General features: G+C 37.0%; 1 protein-coding gene across 1 annotated transcript in view; it reads right to left on the bottom strand.

The window, feature by feature from the left end:
• Window positions 1–18,265, bottom strand: part of LOC144324414 (uncharacterized) — an 85,932-nt gene that overhangs the window by 40,983 nt on the left and 26,684 nt on the right. Inside the window, exon 3 of the mRNA XM_077915855.1 lies at window positions 17,260–17,362. The gene's annotated coding sequence lies outside the window, so the exon portion shown is untranslated. The remainder of the gene's footprint in view (window positions 1–17,259; window positions 17,363–18,265) is intronic.

The following is an 18,265-nucleotide window of genomic DNA, read 5'->3' on the forward strand; positions in this document are numbered from 1 at the left end:
TAGTATATGAGTGTGTGGCATTTCCATTTCTAGGATGCTGGCAGGAAATTTAATTTTTGAGAAATGATTGTGAAAGAACTTAAGGACACAGAAGTAAGATTAAAGACATCTGCTGAATCATACATACATTAGGAATATCTGTCAAAAATGTCAGATATTGGCTGTTGAAACTTTTATTTCTCAAAGGGCCAAACTGGCCAGATCATATCAAAAAGGCACACTCCAACAAAAGCCCAGCTCTGAATTGCCCTGTTTTATGTTTGTACTTTGCCATTTATCTTTTATCCTTCAATATTGGTTTCCATTTGTGCAATAGACACTGAGGTTATCTCTTCAACATCCTATCTCCTGACATTGTGCATCAGCTATATGGTTTAAGGAACTGACCTGGGCAACTGAGGCAAGCCCTGATAAATCTGACTCAGTCAAGAAAATCTGATCTTTCTTGCCTATAATTAGTCTAGGAATCAATGCTTAAACCAGTCAGCATATGGCACTCCTTTACAAACAGGCTGGCTTAGGAATAGGCACATGACTGTGTATCTAGGCCAATGAGATATGCCAAGAAGATTGCTTGGAGGCTTCTGGGAAATGTTTTCTCACTCTTAAGTGAGATTCATTAGAAAAAATGGCATTTTTTTGTTTTTTAAACTAAGAAGCATATAGGTCCAATTGTTGCTACCATCCTGTGACCACAGGAGATCATGTTAGTCTAGACCTAATATATTATCCTGAGTCCTTGATAACATTGTTGAACTAAGTTTCAACCAAACCTGAAACTAAGTTTATCTCTGAATTTCGAATTGTGTGAACCAATAAAGTTCCTTACAGTTTAAGCCATCACTTTGAGTTGGGTTTCTGTTACTTGTAGCTAAAAGCATTCTAAGTGATGTAATTTCCTACCGCTTTTGCCTATCACCTTTGCTTTTAATCTCATGTACCAACTGGCTATCTTTCTTAGCTTTAAACATCAGCACTCTTTTATCTAGTCATTTAGAATGAATATTTTGGTTGTCTAGCTAATGTCTTCTCCTAGCTTCTTCCACTAGACATTATCATGCAGGATAGATTGTATGAACCTAGTGCATCCATGACAGGAGCTAGCCTGAGGACAAAGTCAATATGCTGAAAAAGATGAAACAGAAAAATGGGGGGGGGGGGGATAAGACCTTGATAATGTCATTTAACTGCTGGAGTACATTATTTTCAGACTTCTTATCATCTGACTAACAAATATTCTCATGTTTAAGATAATATGAGTTAAGGCATTCTGGTGTTTGAATTTGAAAACAACTGGGATGATAAAGAATTTGCTACCAAAATGTGGGATGCTTCAAATAACAAGCCCCAAGTTATGGAATTGGATGAGTGGAAGTGGTGGACCAGGGGACAGTGATAATCCCACTATTTCAGACCGAGATAATGGTCACTCTTATTCTGTGATAGAACAACATTTCATTGAAGTATCACTCTGTATCAGAGACTCAGACTTTGAGACTTTAGTATTAGGGGAAATGGCAGTAAGAATGAGAATATTAGTATGTTTTGGCTACTTATTATGGCTTTTACTAAAAACCTATAACAGAGAGGGAAGCTTAGGCTGAAAGCAATAGTAGGAGATGAGCTTAGTTGTCAAAAAGTTTCTCCTAATGATGTTCTGTTAAATAATCTACATTGGACAAGGATAGCTAATTTTCTGCCAGATATTGGATTACAGATGGGACTTTTCTGCCTAAGTCCATTGTTTTCAATTTCACTGGGGTGCAGAGGTCATCAAAATGTGGACACGGGGAATAGACAGATCTCCGAGAGATGTCTGTGGCTAGAAGATTCTTCTCAGACCCAAACACTACATTTAGATGAGCCCTTTGACTATATTTACTGGTTTGTGGAATTGGCCAAAAGGAAAGAAATCAGGACTCACTAAGATTTTAAAAGAATTGACTGCTGAAGAAATTCTAAGCTTCGCCAATCCATAACAATGAACACTTCTGTGATAGTTCAGTCCCTAAGGCATTCACCAGTCTCCCAAACTCACGCGAACAGGAAATGCTAAACCCTCCAATATCTGTCTCAAATGTGGCCACAAAAGACAATGAATAAGAAAGACGCTCCCAAAGGACAGAACCAAGGGCCATGGAGGCCAATGGATTTTCCTAGAAATCAAGAATCAGAGGCTACCAGATTCTGACTATCAGGATGGGCAGGCTCTCCTTTCTAATAGGATCTGATATGGGCTACGGACCAATGTCCTCTGAGTGTTTTCCATTCTCTCCTTTCCAGATGACAGTTTTGAGTGTAGTTATTCTGTTCCTTGTCCATTATTGTATATTGAAAATGGAGTGGAAAACGTATGTTAAAGCCATGAATCCCTGGCTCCCAAGGAGCCACCCAGACCTGGCAGAGAGCTCTTGGCCTTGGAGCTGGATATGGTTACTGAGTGAGACTGGGTTGTCTCCCACTGGGGAGATAAAAAATGTGTCTCGTGTATGTATGGACATTTTTAAGACAGTATGAGTGGGAAGAGGGAGGTACAAAACTTGACTTATATATGATACTGTTATTGTTTATGGGACATCCATTTCCCCTTCTTATTATTGAAAGAACTTACCCTCTTCTATTTGTTCATGTGTATCAGAAGAGACTGGTCTCTTGCCCACTCCCAAGACTGGTCTAGGCCAATCATGATTCCCCTAATCCTCTTGCTGGTAACTCTTTTAGACATGGGTGTGCTGAGAAATGAAACAAGAAGTTTGCCAAAAGACTTCTGGTAAAGATTTCTCTACTTTTTAAAAGAAACATAAGAAAGTCACAGTCTCTGTCTGTGTGCTGTACCTTATCAGTCAGGTTATGATACATGGACCTGCTGCAGTCATCTAATGACCATGAGGAGAGCTTCATACTAAGTACAAAACTGACATACTTAGGAGAGAAATACAATGGAAAGAAACAGGATCCTCCAGACACTGAATTGAGTAGTCTCATAGCTTCTTCACCTCGGATTTATTGTTCTTTGTAATAATAAATATCTTTGTTGTTTAAGTCTATTTAAATTTAGAATGTCTTTGACTTGCTATTCAAAGCATCCTCACTGATATAACACCTCTCTGTTTCACCCTTTGAGTGCTGTTTTCACCTGATTAATATTTCATAATGCAAACTTCCCTAGAGGCAACTCATTGAAGGCAGAGGCTGGACACTAACCTAGACACTATATTCACATATACTTTTTGGAGCACAAATAATTTATTCAGTCATACCACACAAATATTAATTCAGACCTTAGTCTTTCAGTATCTGTTATGGACTAAATTGTGTCCCCCTACCCAAATTCATATGTTGAAGTTCTAACCCCTAGTATCTCAGAATATGATCTTATTTAGAAATAAAGTCTTCACAGAGGTAATCAAGTTAAAATGAAGCCATTGGGGTGGATCCTACTCTAATATGAAAAGTGTGCTTATAAAAAAGAGGAAATTTGACACAGATATGAATAGAAGGTAAATACTGTGAAGAGACATGGAGAAGATAGTCATCTATAAGCCAAAGAGAAAGACCTGGAGCATATCACTCCCTCACAGTCTACAAAAGGAACCAACTCTGTCAACACTTTAGTCCCAGACTTCTAGCCTCCAGAACCGTGGGACATTTCTGTTATTTAAGCCATTTAGTTTATGGTACTTTATTAGAGCAGCCTTAAGCAAACTAATACAGCCAGTGTCTGTGCCATTCCTTCTAGGATATAATGTATGTAAGTGTTATATGTAACTTTTGAATTACTAAATTGTATACCTGATACTAATATCACACTGTATGTTGACTAACTGGGATTTAATAAAAACTTTAAATTATAGATATAGACATAGATATGTAGATATAGATATAGAAGTACTTACTCCCTATTCTCAACAAGCTCAATAAAGCAACTGACTGGGTAGTCACATTTAAACTAATTAAGAGAGAAGTTATTCTCAAACGCTTTAGAAGAAACTGTTTGTTTTTTTCATGAGAAACAAATGGAAAGACAGACAGAGGCAGAGGGAGATGCAGGCTCCCTGCGAAGAGCCTGATGGGGGACTTGATTCCAGGACTCCAGGATCATGCCCTGAGCTGAAGGCAGATGCTCAACCACTGAGCCACTCAGGCATCCCTAAAAGAAATTATTTGTAATTCAACAAGTCATATGCCAATTGCAGATCATTCTTTGTGTGCATTAAAGTAGATTTCTGTTATAAATGTTCATGGTAAGTAAATGTTATGCTCATGAGAGGAATAAAGTATTACATTAATCTTAAAATATTAGACAATTAATTTGGATCAGCTTCTATAATTAATTTTAATTGGTAAGTTTTTATCTAAAAGATTTGCAATGAACAAATTTTTAACAGTTGCTGCAGACCATCAATAAAGTTCCCAGGATGTGGAGATTATCAAGGAAGAAGGATAGTTTAAAAATATTAAAAGTATGGTCTTTGTCCTCTTTTAGATAATCTAACAGCCATACTAAGAACAATGAAAAGATAATTATGCTTACAAAGTGAGGTGTAGGAAAAAGAAAATGTAGGCGATGAAAGGAAGATAGCACTAGGAAGCGGATAGCCATGGAAGGCTTTCTCTGTAGAAAGTGACAACTTTTGTGCTGGGTTTTAAAGTAGAGCACCCATCACTGGTCACTGTTCTATTTCTCTTCCCTGTTCAGAGCCAAGATTTAGATCTACATTTATTTTGCCAAGGAAACACCAGACTCTTCTTGCTACCAAGACTTAACAGCCAGTCCCTGCCAACATGCCTTGGGCCAAACCGTGGTGAGCCATAAAATTCTTATAGTCCAATTAATTTCAGATGCCTTTTCTTTTCTTTTTTTTTTTTTTCAGATGCCTTTTCAAAAAAAAATGTACAACTATTACCTAAGAAATAAGTGGTCATGGCACAAAAAGATTTAAAATTTTATTTGAAGTCTATTTATCTTGAGCTCTTCTAAATTTGTCTTAATATTATAATTTACCACCTATTTACAGGAAGCCATAGAATAAATCCTCAACAGTTGAGTTTTTTTAAGAAACAGAATTAAAAGTAAATAACATATTTGACTTTAGATGAATATGCCATTTTTGAGCTACTCATGTGAAATTTCATGTAAAAGTAAGCTTATTTGTAAAAGAGAGAGAGAGAGAGACAAAGAGAAATAAATATTTAAAATGCCATTTTAATGTTCAAATGTTTCCTTTATCCCAGAAGAAATCTCTGGTTAGGAGAATGAAGTAAAAACAAGTATCTTTATTTTGGCTTTGATTAGATTGCATCTATCATAATTATTTATTGAATTGAAATCTAAGGTATTTTTCTTCTAAGTATAGTAGTAATACTATATTTAATATCCCTAGAATGTTACATTTCTCAGTTGAAATGACACTAACCTTAGAAAGATCCACTTTGAATTTTGGTAGGTCATCAGTGTTCCCAGATCCATCTATGATCTGAAATGTTTTAGAAGTGAGCAAATGTGTGTTTCTTACCTTTGCTTAATTAATATATCTACTAAGAATGTTTCTCATGTTAGAGTCTGCCAATACAAATAATAATTTTCTTCTTCTGGAATTTTTTCCTATTTCATAAATCAATGGCATTTCTGAAGAGAGAGTTTGGTAAAAGTGAACAAAGTGGCCAGGAAATCTAGCCTATGAGTATATTAATTAAGAAAGCTCACCAATATCTTATTGTTGTTGAATTCAAGAACAGAAACTGAATATAAAGGCAGGTAAACCACAGAGGGTTGGTGGTATCTCAGAAACAGACTCTTAGATTTGGAAGTGATCTCAAACATTATCAAGTTACAAATGAGATAACTGAGGCTCACTGAGACTTAGTGACTTACTCGAACCATAGAACATTCTACCCAAACTCTAACCAACTGAAACACTAGGTTTCATACTTGCACCTGTTCAGGAAGTGAATCCTTTTCACATGTCATGACACAAAAAAATCAAGGTTTTCTCTTTGTAGTTAGGTCTTTTATAGCATTTCTAGAGACCCTGACATTTCGAAGGCCCACATCTTGAAATCTATGTATGGACTTGAACATAGGCACTTCAAAAAATGGGTCAAAAAGAGGCCATGCCTGCCAATTAGCATTTGTTTTTCAAAATAATGATATTTACCATTAATTATCAATGGAAATTTATCAGTAAGCTCCTAAATGGAACTATGGCTCATGAGATTCTGACATTTTCACTCTGACATTTATTCCTTAGAAGAGACACCAACTGGGTAGCAAAAATTCCTGTGAGTGTGACTTATCAATTTCAAACACACAAGGAAAAAGAGTTTCTGATTTAATACTGAAAAAAATAATAAATTTGGTCATCAGATTTATTGCCTGCAATAAATTTGCACATTTATTGCAAGCAATAAACATATGGAATATATGCTAAAAATAGAATGATATTTCTTTTTGGCAGAATTTGTATAGTGTAAACCAGAAAAGTATCATCTTTTCATACTATATTGTTGAGTAATATAGAACTAACATACCAAAAGTTGAAAAATTTGGCTCTTTGCTTAAGTAACTTTGAGTAGTGAGTTATATAACTTGCCAGCACTTACCATCTGCTGTAGCCCCTACCTCTTTATTTATTCTGGGTGTTTGAAATGATTTTTCTGGATACTTTTTAATAGCTCTTAATATAGAAAATACTATTCAAACATTACGCTTATTTTATTATGTTTCATTATGTTTATAAAGCAGATAATATCTTAGTCAGTTTAGACTGCTATCAAAAATGCCATAGACTGGGCTTATAAACAACAGAAATTTATTTCTCACGGTTTTGGAGGCTGAGAATTTCCAGATCAAGGCACTAGCAGATTCAGTGTCTGGTGAGATGCTGCTTCCTGATTCATAGACAGCATCTTTTCTCTGTGTTTGCATAAAGTGCAAGTAGGGAGGGACCTCTTTACTGTCTCTTTTATGAGGGCACTAATTCCATTTATGAGAGTTCTATCTTCATGGTCTAATCCTCTCTTAAAGGCCCTACCTCCAAATATCATCACACTGGGGATTAGGTTTCAATACAGGAATTTTGGCAGGACACAAACATTCAGTCTGTAGCAGACAATAAGAAAATAAAAGTAAGTTATTCCTAGCAATTCACTTTTTCATATTACTGAGGAGGTTATGACTCAGGCTTGAGCTCTCCCTTGATCTCATTCACCACATACTCAATTCAGTGTCAAGTATAGGCAAGGCACTTGCAGACATCCTTTGGGAATTTAAATTACTGAACACAAATACACATCATGTCAGTCATTAGTTTTAGGCGTGTACTTTAACATCACTGACAACTAAATGCCATGCTTTTATACTTAATTTCACATTGTTCTTTCAATCTTTTACCGTCACACATTACCAGAAAATGACACATGATGAAGTGAAAAAATTGGCACTGAATTGAAATTTAATTGAAATAGCTGCCTTCAGGGGGAGTTTTCATTCACAACAGGTTTATCCTAGATGATACTGTACTTGGTATTTGATTGTGACTGACTATTAAATTTTATCTGGCTCAGTTATCCCTTTCATACTCAGAGTAAGCTCATACCATATTTTCCCAAGCACATTAAGGAGAAGCATCTTTCTCAGTTCCTATTCCAGGCCTTTGGAGGCATAGAAATATTCTGGAGAACAAGCCAGATGCTCTCATCCCAACTCCATGTATGTGCCCTTACTCTTCTTAATGCAAGGTAGCCAGATCCCAAATTGCAAAATAATGTTAGCGAGCAGAGCTAGAGCGACTTAGCAGAATTCTTCAGAGCCATGGTGGACCAGCTCTCAGCCCCTAACCTCTTCTTCTTCAGGCCTATTTCTTTGTCATATATGACAAGAGCATATGCAGAGTCCATGCCAGCATGTCTCTGGTTGGAAACAGGAGCAAAAGGAAAGCTAGCCATGTCATATCAAACTGATCCAGTTTTATTCTCCCTTATAGAAGCAAAGGTATCAGGACTAACAATTCCAGTCAAGAATTAAATATATTTTTGACAAAATTGCTTTCTGCTGGGAACCTATATATTCAGTGAGTACCCCACCTAACCCCATTTAGGATTACTGAATTTCAGAACTGGGAAGCATCTTAATGACTCCAATTGGAGTTGGGAAGTTAAAGATCAAAATATCACCTTTATTATTGAGAAGCCTGCTGGGGGAATGAGGGTTAGAGTTGAAAGCCAGATGAACTTGCTAATATTTCCTGACATACCCCACTGCACCTCTGCTCCCAAACCAAACTCTGAACAGAACTTGATACTGCCTCAGTCCTGTCCAGGACTGAAAGTTTATGTGTTTTTTTTAAAAATGGATTACTCAATTATAATCTGTGGATTCATAGCTGTCAGCTACTAATCAGGTGGATTTGAGGCCAGAGTGCTATTTTGGGGAAATCCTTCTGAAATAAAGGTAGACGGAAAACACATCATTTCCCCCAGCATTATGATGGGCAGAGCCATAGGAAGTTTGGTGAATAGAATCCTCCATTTCATTTCAAAATAATTTGAGAACAGTCTAGTAAGAGTGTACTGTAATTATTAATACAGAATCTGGTCTACTCTTAATAATATATAAGAGAGGTTTACTAACCTCTCCCAAACATACTAGCAAAAAAAAAAAATTAATAAAATATAAAGTACTGGGAAGCCTGGGTGGCTCAGCAGTTGAGGGTCTGCCTTTGGCTCAGGGTGTGATCCCAGAGTCCAGGAATCAAATTCCACATCGAGGTCCCCACATGGGGCCTGCTTCTCCCTCTGCCTATGTCTCTGCCTCTCTCTCTGTCTCTCATGAAAAAATAAATAAACTCTTAAAAAATAAAATAAAATTTAAACCACTGTAGGGATTTTTCCTCTTAAAGTGTTATCACAACAATTTATCTTAACGTCATATTGTGAATAATTTTAACAACAAACTTATTTTGAAGGAAATAATGCTGGATATAGAACTCTTCTATATGAGAAAAATTTAAGCTTAAAACTAAGATGAGTTTTGCTTGCAGTTTAATTCTAAATGATAAGACTTTTAAAATAAAAACTTAAATCTCAGAAAATGACATTACACTGGATTGGTGAAGTTCACAAATATATAAAAGCCATCTATCTGAAAGCAATCAAACCAACAAAGGCAGTCAGTAACAGGTTCATATATTAGGTGTCTAATTACTTATTGAATTATTACAAAGAGTGATTATATAAAACCTGAGGAATTGGCTTTTTATCTCTGAACATTAAGACCTTTAATTCATTCAGGGCTCGTCATTTTAATAAAATATATGAGGTCACAATCTGTGAACTTACATGTTATGGTCTTTAGTAGAAATGCTATTTATAACAGGAATTTACTGAAACGAAGCTGGCAGGATATTGAAAAAATCATTTGAGTTGCTCAAATTATTAAAAATAGAGTATTTTATCTACAATTTTTAAAAATTTAATTCCATCATAAGAAATATTTTTCTTTAAATGAAATTTTTCGTCTACCATATACTTTAGACTTTGATGAGACTCCACTCTACAACATTTGACTAATCAATCTAGTAAATAGAATAGGTAATTTAAAAAATGATATGTAAAATAGCACCAAAAGACCAGGAGAAACTGCAAATACAAAATTACTTTTATAATTTATTGAGCATCCTAATTTGAGGTTCTCTACTACCTTGATGTGTTCTCTTCTATTCTCTTCTGGATAATCTTATCCACTTTCATGTTTTCAAATACCATCTTATATGTTAAGATGGTACATGGGTACTATGACTACAATAGAAAGTGAGATAGGAAAAGCTTCAGAGAGGAAATAATGATGGAATAGATGTCTAGGGGAAGAAATGACAGAAGAGAAACAAGTAGGCTGACACTGCAGGGAGAAAGAACAGTATGAGTCAAGTTCCTGAGTGTGAATCAGCTTGCCAAATAGTTCCCTTAAACACTGGCCCTAGCTCACAGTAAGTAGGAAATGGCCAGAAACCAGGTGAGAGCCAGATCAGGGAGGGTCTGATTTGTCTACTTGGGAATCCAAATGTATTCCATAGTTCTTATTCCTATGTGCAGCAATAAAGAGACCTGAAAGGCCTTTTTAAGCAAAGGAAAAACAGGATCAGATTTGTATTTAATAGGGAAGAAAGAAGTTTCTATTTTAATCCCTCCTGCCTTCTAAATAATATGAATTAAATTCGTTCTGTTGAGCCCCTGAAGAGATTTGGTTGTACACATTTGTAAGTGGAAAGCTAGAGAACTAGGTGAACTGCTAGAGGGAGAACAAATTCCTTAAAACAACTTTAGGGAAATAGAACAAAAGTGAGAGAATCCAGGAAAATATCCAAAGGCAGTGTCTCCATAGGTTCTGTAAAGTACTAACTCACAAATACTATGAGTGGTTGGCTTTCTGTCTGTTTGTTTTGGTAGAAACTCGGCTTCACTTTCAAGATCATTCCCAGAGATAATACTCACTAAACAGATCTTGAGGAGAGGAAACCATGAGAATGTTTTGACAAACAGACTATAAGGTAACTCCCCATGATCTTTGCTTCTTGGTGTTCACATCTCTGGTGTTTACAACCCTTGAGTATGGGCAGAACCTGTAACTTGCTTATAATGAATGGAATATAGCAAAGGTGGTGGGCTGTCATTCCCATGACCACATTGGTCTATCTTGTTTAGTAAACTCACTCCAGGGACTTTCCTTGCTGGTTTAATGAAGTCAGCAGACATGTTGGGAAAGTTCACATGGTGAGGGACCTCTAGGAGCTGAGGTTAACCTAGAAGCCAATAGCCAGAAAAAAGTGGGGTTCTGAGTCATACAACTGCAAACAAATGAATTTTACCAACAACCTGAGTAAGCTTGGAAGCAGAGTCTGTCCCAGTCAAGCCTCCTGTTGACACTTTATAGTCTTGTGAGACCCTAAGCAGAGGGACCCAGCTAACCTGTGCCAGGATTCTGACTGTGAAATTATAAATGTATATGTTAAGTCCCTAAAATTTGTGGTGATTTGTTAAACAACAATAGAAAACTAATACAAATATCACAATTCCCCAACCTGTCTCCCATTTCACCAAATTTATAGATATTTCATAGTCTGAGCTCTGAGTTATAAAAATTTTAGGGAAATCACTTTCTAAAGCTGCAAAAAGGATGGATTAAAGGAGTAGGAGAACAAAGGCAGGATGTAAGGGTAATAGTCCAAGTGAGAAATGGTGAGAGCCAGAGCCAAATTATGAAAAATAGGAGAAGAAATGTAACGAGTCCATCTAGAACATGATAAATTCAAGATGTCTATAGAACTTCCAAGTGATTATATCTAGTTGCTTTGGTACTAACTTTGAGAGATACTAGTTTTTATCTAGCAAAACACATTTTCCTGGACATAACCCTTCAAAACTTGCCTTTTCAGCCCTCACCATGTATTCTACACTTCATGGAGCAACTAGATGCTCCCCAAACAGGACACACATATTCACATTTCTATATCTTTGTTCATGTTGTTCCCTTTGAGTGAAATGTACTTCCCAATTATGTTTATTTATGAAAATCCAACTCAACTTTCAAAATCCAATGAAAATGTCAATAAGCTTTGTTAGAATGTATGCTTTCTCAAAGGCAGGGCTCTTTGTTTTGTTTGCAGTTATACCTTAAACTATACTATAGTTTACTATATTATGCTATAGAATAATATCTGGCACCTAGTAGGCACACAATAAATATTTCTTGAGTAAATGGATGAATGTCTTAGTATTAGCCATTCCTAATTGTCTCCCCATCACAGAGCAAGTATTGTATATTCCACATGCTTAACAAATGTTTACTGATAAGTAGTACAGTTAAAAACCTCTTCTAATGTTTCTGAGAAAATAAAGAAAAGAAAATGTAAACTGCAATCACGGCGATCCCTGGATGGCTCAGTGGTTTAGCGCCTGCCTTTGGCCGGGGCGATCTGGGATCAAGTCCTACATCAGGCTCCCTGCACGAAGCCTGCTTCTTCCTCTGCCTGTGTCTCTGCCTCTCTCTCTGTGTGTCTCTCATGAATAAATAAATAAAATCTTTAAAAAATAAATAAACTGCGATCACTTGTCAATTCATTCAACAAATGGTCAACAAATGGTTACTGCACACATAGTATATACAAGAGACTATATCAGCAATATAGTATTACCCTAAAGTCATTCTCAACACCTTCTCCCTTGCCTCCTTCTAATTACAGAAGTGGAGTAGATGCTGGTTCTCCCAGGGTGTTTTACAGCTAAAGATAGTCATGTAACACCGTTATGGTCATTAAAATGCAAGGGGAGGGATCCCTGGGTGGCGCAGCGGTTTAGCGCCTGCCTTTGGCCCAGGGCGCGATCCTGGAGACCCAGGATCGAATCCCACGTCAGGCTCCCAGTGCATGGAGCCTGCTTCTCCCTCTGCCTGTGTCTCTGCCTCTCTCTCTCTCTCTCTCTCTCTGTGTGACTATCATAAATAAAAAAAATAAAATAAAAAAAATTAAAAATGCAAGGGGAAAAATAATTGAATAGGTGATTGAGAAAGATGCATCTTTCTCGGCAAAAAAAAGAGTCAAGTAGAAAGTTCTGTTCGTGGAGTGCCTGGTTGGCTCAGTCAGTTAAGCTGCTGACTCTTGGCTTAGGTTCAAGTCATCATCTCAGGGTTCTGGGCTTGAGCCCCTTGAAGAGCTTTGTGCTCAGCAGAGTCTGTTTGGGGATTCTCTCTCCCTCTTTCTCTGCCCCTCCCCCTGCTCACACATTCTCTCCCTATATATAAAATAAATAGATCTTTAACAATAAAAAAGGAAGCTCTGTGCATAGCGTGTCCTGCTTTCTGCCTTTGAAAATGGTTATGGTGCTTATAGCTATTGCATCCAACTTGTGACTACAAAGAAAAGGCAAAGGGAACACAGAGATACTAACCTAAGCGCTTATATTAAACTGCTAAACCAATGCCAGCAAGCACCTAATTCTGGATTTCCTCTTATGTTAGGCAAATAAACTCTCTTGCTTAAGATCTATTAGTCTGTTATTCTGTTGCTTATAGCTCAAAATATCCCCAAATTAATAGATAAGGTTAAAAAATTTGGATAACAATATAATCTGGCAAATAATGCTACACGTGAAATAGGTTTAAAATGCCTAGTTGATTTTGAAATTGTAGTGTTGAAAGTAACACTTATGTATCTTTTAAAAATATACAACATAAGTGACACTATCTAGCATTTGGCTATGTTGTCATAGTCCTCACTGTCTCTCATGATGTAAACCTTATCCTGTGGATAGTTGTGTCAAAAATGAAGAAATTACGATTTCAATAGAGTAGTTTGTCAACTCTGAATTCAGAGGTAGGCCTATTAAAATTCAAAGGATAGGATCTAGTTTAAAAATGGAAAATTAGTACTAGTGAAATTTTCAAATTTATCCACCCAAAAGTTTCCAAAAATTATATTCCAAAATAATGAGACTGTCTCTGCCCTTTTCAGAAAAGTTAAGCAAGACTTTTGATTTATAGACATTGCAAAACACAGGTGGTAATAAAAGAGCACATTGCATAATTGTATTCCTATAAAAACTCCAAGCCATTTTGTAGGATCATTTTTACACTGCTTTTCTAATAAGTACAATGAGAACTCTGTTTTTCTCTGTTACACTTGCCAAGTGTCCTCAGAGCCTGAGCAGTGTTTTAAATTGCTTTTATAAATGAATAGTGTAGCCAATCACCGGTTCCTAGAACTGCTGAATAAATGAAGCAAATATTCAATAAAAAACTACCAGTGTAATGAATAATAATCCTGGAGACTTTTCAATAGATTAAAAAAATGAATCATTTATTAAAACTATTTCTAAGAAATTTCATTAACAGGAAGTGTTCTGCATTAGCAGAATTACTCTACTATGAAGAGTAGTTATCAACATCTTCCTTCTTACTGTTTATTCACAGGCACTATTTACTCAGAAAACACTTACAAGGTTAAGGAAGCATTGAGCTGGGTCTGGAGTTGCATGATACACAGATGAAGGAGACTCTCCCCTCCAAAACAGCTTTTGCTGTAGAGTAGCGGCAGCTACATAGGCTAAAAGCCTCTCAACCATGTCCCAGTAGTTCTGTTAAGGTTGGGCCTATTAGAATCTAAGGGTGGAAGAGTAGCTTAGATGGATGACTTTATTTGTTCACTTACTTAGGAGCTGCTTTTAATCCCATACTAATAGAAGTGTCCCTGTTAACCATGCCCATAATGAGATGAATGTACCAAGTTTAGCGTGGGTGACAGCTGCAAGCACCAATGCAAATTATCGTGACCAAACAAAAGAACCGACGCAATTGCATAAAGCTGTCTTTGGTTTTGTTTTTTACTCAAATTACATATTGCTGCTGTTTTAAGAGATCAGGTCAATGTTTACTGATGTGAAACTTGTTTGTTTATTGATAGTGCCTTGAGAAACAAAAATGAGGATACTTATTAGAATTCTATATCTTATCTCTTGGCAGTATTGTATTTTCATTCATACAACATTTTATTTTTTTACTTTTATTAAAGATTTTATTTATTTATTCATGAGAGACAGAGAGAGACAGAGAATGAGAGAGAGAGAGAGAGGCAGAGACACAGGCAAAGGGAGAAGCAGGCTCCATTCAGGGAGCCGGACGTGGGACTTAATCCCAGGACTCCAGGATCACACCCTGGGCAGAAGGCAGGCGCCAAACCACTGAGCCACCCAGGGATTCCCCATACAACATTTTAAAGTCAGTTGTAAGCAGGTTGACCAATTCTTACAGAAATTCCTGCCAGAAATAATGTTATTATGGGTGATTATCACTAAAAAAGAAAACTAATCATATCTTATAGTAAGAAGCTGAAAACACCCACAAAAAGCCTTATACAAAAATATTCATAGCAGCTTTTTTTGGTAATAGCCAAAAAAAAAAAAAAAAAAAAACCCAGCCCAAAACAAAACAAAAAACAAACAAAAAGGAAAGAAAGAAAAAGAATTCAAATGTCCATTATTAGCTCACTGGGTAAATAAAACTGTGATACATGGTGGTGGGTTGAATAGTGGCTCCCAAAAAAGATATGTCCACTTGGAACCTGGGAATGTGACTTTATTTGGGAAAAAAAGGATCTTTGCAGATAAAATTCAGGCTCTTAAGATGGCATCATCCTTGATTAATGTGGATACTAAATCCAATGACACTGTCCATCTAAAAAGACATAAAAGAAGAAAGACATAGAGACACACAGGGAAAGGCCATATGAAGACAGAGGCAAAGATAAAGTGTAGGAACAAGGAACCCCCAGAAGCTGGAGGAATCCAAGAAGGATTAGCCCCTAGAGTCTTCAGAGGGAGCGTGGCCCTACCAACACCTTGATTTCAGACTTATGACCTCCAGAGCTGTGAGAGAATAAATCTTTGTGGTTCTAAGCTATGAAGTTTGTGGTAATTTCTTAAGACAGTTCTAAGAACCTAATAAGTATAATCATACAGTGGAATACTGCTCAGCTATAAAGAAGAATTAACTACTAATCCCCTCAGCAACATGGATGACTCTTACAAAGTAGTTGGGTGAAAGATGCCATATAGTCAGACAGAAAGACACAGTATTCATTTTCATGAAGTTCAAGAATAGGCAAACTTAATCTATGGGAATAAAAACCAGAGGAATAGTAGACTTCTTGGGGTCAGGGTGGGAGCTGACTGAAAGAGGCACGAAGGCACTTTCTGGGTGAATGGAAATGTTCTACATCTTGATTGGGATAGTGATTACATAGGTGAATAAAACTCATCAAAAAGTACGCTTATGAGCTGCTACATTTTATTCAACATAAATTAGATCTTAATAAAAAAAATACTGAGAAAAAAACACACAACAACAAACAGCAATGAGGACTGAAATTATGTACCAAGTCAGGGGTTGGCAAACTGTAACCTATGGGCCAAACCTGACCTGCTGCCAATAAAATTTTATTGGAGCACAGCCAGGCCCAATCATTTACATATTATCTAGGGATGCTTTCATCCTACAAAGTCAGAGTTGAGTAGTGGTGACAGAGACCGTATGGCCCGCAAAGCTGAACATATTTACTGTCTAGCCCTTTAGAGCAAGTTTGCCAACCCCTGCACTAAAATTATAGTCTATAACTATGCCTGTAACTATGGAGGCCCTTTCTTGTTTAATATTCTTGTATAACTCTCATTATACTCAATGGCATAAATTAGCAGTGTTTGCTAAGTAAGATGCTTGAAATGTCTTCACCCTAGGCACCTAGGTGAGACTGTGAGCTCAATCTTAGGATTCTTAGTACATCAGTTCATTTTTCTTTCACTTGCTGTTTTTCAGCACAATAGTTCAGTACTACACTCTCCAAAGTCATGGCATATTACCCATATATGTGTTAACTTAATGGCCTCACCTGTGAGGCATGCTAAGAACTGAAGGAGTCCAGAAATGTCACTCCAAAATATGCCACTCTGGCATATTGATACTTTGAATTAAAGGCACTTGAAAAACAGCAAATATGAGAAAAACCTTCTTTTTCTTGAATGTGGGAGATGAAATTCGTATATCAAAGATGCCCTCCCTATACCACAAAGAACATAATATTATCAAGGACAAGAAGTTAAGACCAAGAGAATGCTATACACACATTGTGAAAATAATTCTTCTCTTCTGTTAGCCTCCACATATAGTCTTTTCCCCATAATTGCCTCTCTTTATTCAACCTAATATAAAAGTGAGTAGGTTTTGCCACTTGTTTGGATTTTCTCTCCTTATGAAGGCTCCCATATCATGTAAAACTTGTATTAAATAAATCCGTATGCTTTTCTCCTGCTGATCTGTCTTATGTCAATTTAATTCTCAGGCCCAGTCAAAAAGAACCCTAAAATGGTGAAGGTAGAAGTTTGCCTCACTTAAGGAACTTGACAGTTGATTACAGAGAAATGAAAGACAAAATTGGCAATGGATGGGGCCAGGGCTAAGAGGACTTAGCCAGCAGATGTAGTGATCCCAAGCAGCTATGGCTCAGTGCTTGAGAAAGGCCTAGCTAACTTGTTTGGATTCTTGCAAACATAATCATCAAAAGTGTCTAATCCAAAGGTCTAGGGACTCTAGGGCAAAATTTTATGAACTTAGGAAGTAAAAACTATCAGCCAGATAGGGCTTTTCATTGCATTTAGAATAAAAACCTAAATCCTTAAAATGGTCTCCAAGGCCCTCAGTAATATGTCATTGCCTACCTCTCAGCCTTTCTTCTTCCTTCCTTCTACAACTTCTTTTAACAGTAGGAACATGATCAATGTTGACTTCAAGAAGATTTCTCTGGCAGCAGTAGAGGAGAGCCTGAAAATGAAGAGAACAGTTAGGAACTACAAGGATGGCTTAAGCAATAAAGAACAATTTCATGAATGTCTGAATTAGGAGAGTGACAGTGGGAATGAAGAAATGATGGATTCTGGCATAAATAAAACATTTTATTATTCACTCAATGAAACCCTATATAGCAATGAAAAAAACCTCCTTTAATTAGGTGTTAGAGTTCAAAAAAACCTCCTTCAAATTAGAGTTCATTATATGCATCGTAATTTCTGGTATGTTACCAATGGATAGGAGTTCCTCAGAAGCTTCATAGGTCAGGCGGCTGGAGTTTCCCGTAGGTAGAAAATATTAAGGTGTCTGCTCTCCTAGCTCCATGGTTCTCAAACTTGAGCATATATCCTAATCTCCTAGAGGGCTTATTAAAACACATCTTCCTGGGTTCCACCCCTAAAGTTTCTGATTTATAGGCCTCTAGTGAAAATTTGCATTTCTAACGAGTTCTAACAAGTTCCTAGGTGATGCCATTGCTACAGGTCTAAGGACAACATTTTGAGAACCACTTTCTAGCCCAAATCAGACAAACTGGCAAAGTGAGACCCCACTGAAATGGTTGGAGAGAGCTTCTTTGAGTCTGGCTATCCAAGCACAGGAGAGAAGCACTCTTTTCTAAGGTACTTAGAAGAAGAGTGGACTCCATTTACCCATGCAGGCCCCCTTTTCCCAAAGGGATTTGGCCTTCCCAAGTTATAGGCCACAAAGTATCTTCTCCTAAAGGTGGCCCCAGAAACACAGATAGTCAACAAGGGCCTCTGATGGCTGCTTTTAATTACTGAGTTGCTCCAGTAAGGAATTAGGGGGAAAAAAGAAGGAAAGGGGTTGGGGGTGGGGGGTGGGGTTCAGGAACATGTGTTTGAGCTATTTTCTTCC

This window comes from Canis aureus, chromosome 11 (assembly GCF_053574225.1).
Source record: "Canis aureus isolate CA01 chromosome 11, VMU_Caureus_v.1.0, whole genome shotgun sequence".
NCBI lineage: Eukaryota > Metazoa > Chordata > Mammalia > Carnivora > Canidae > Canis > Canis aureus.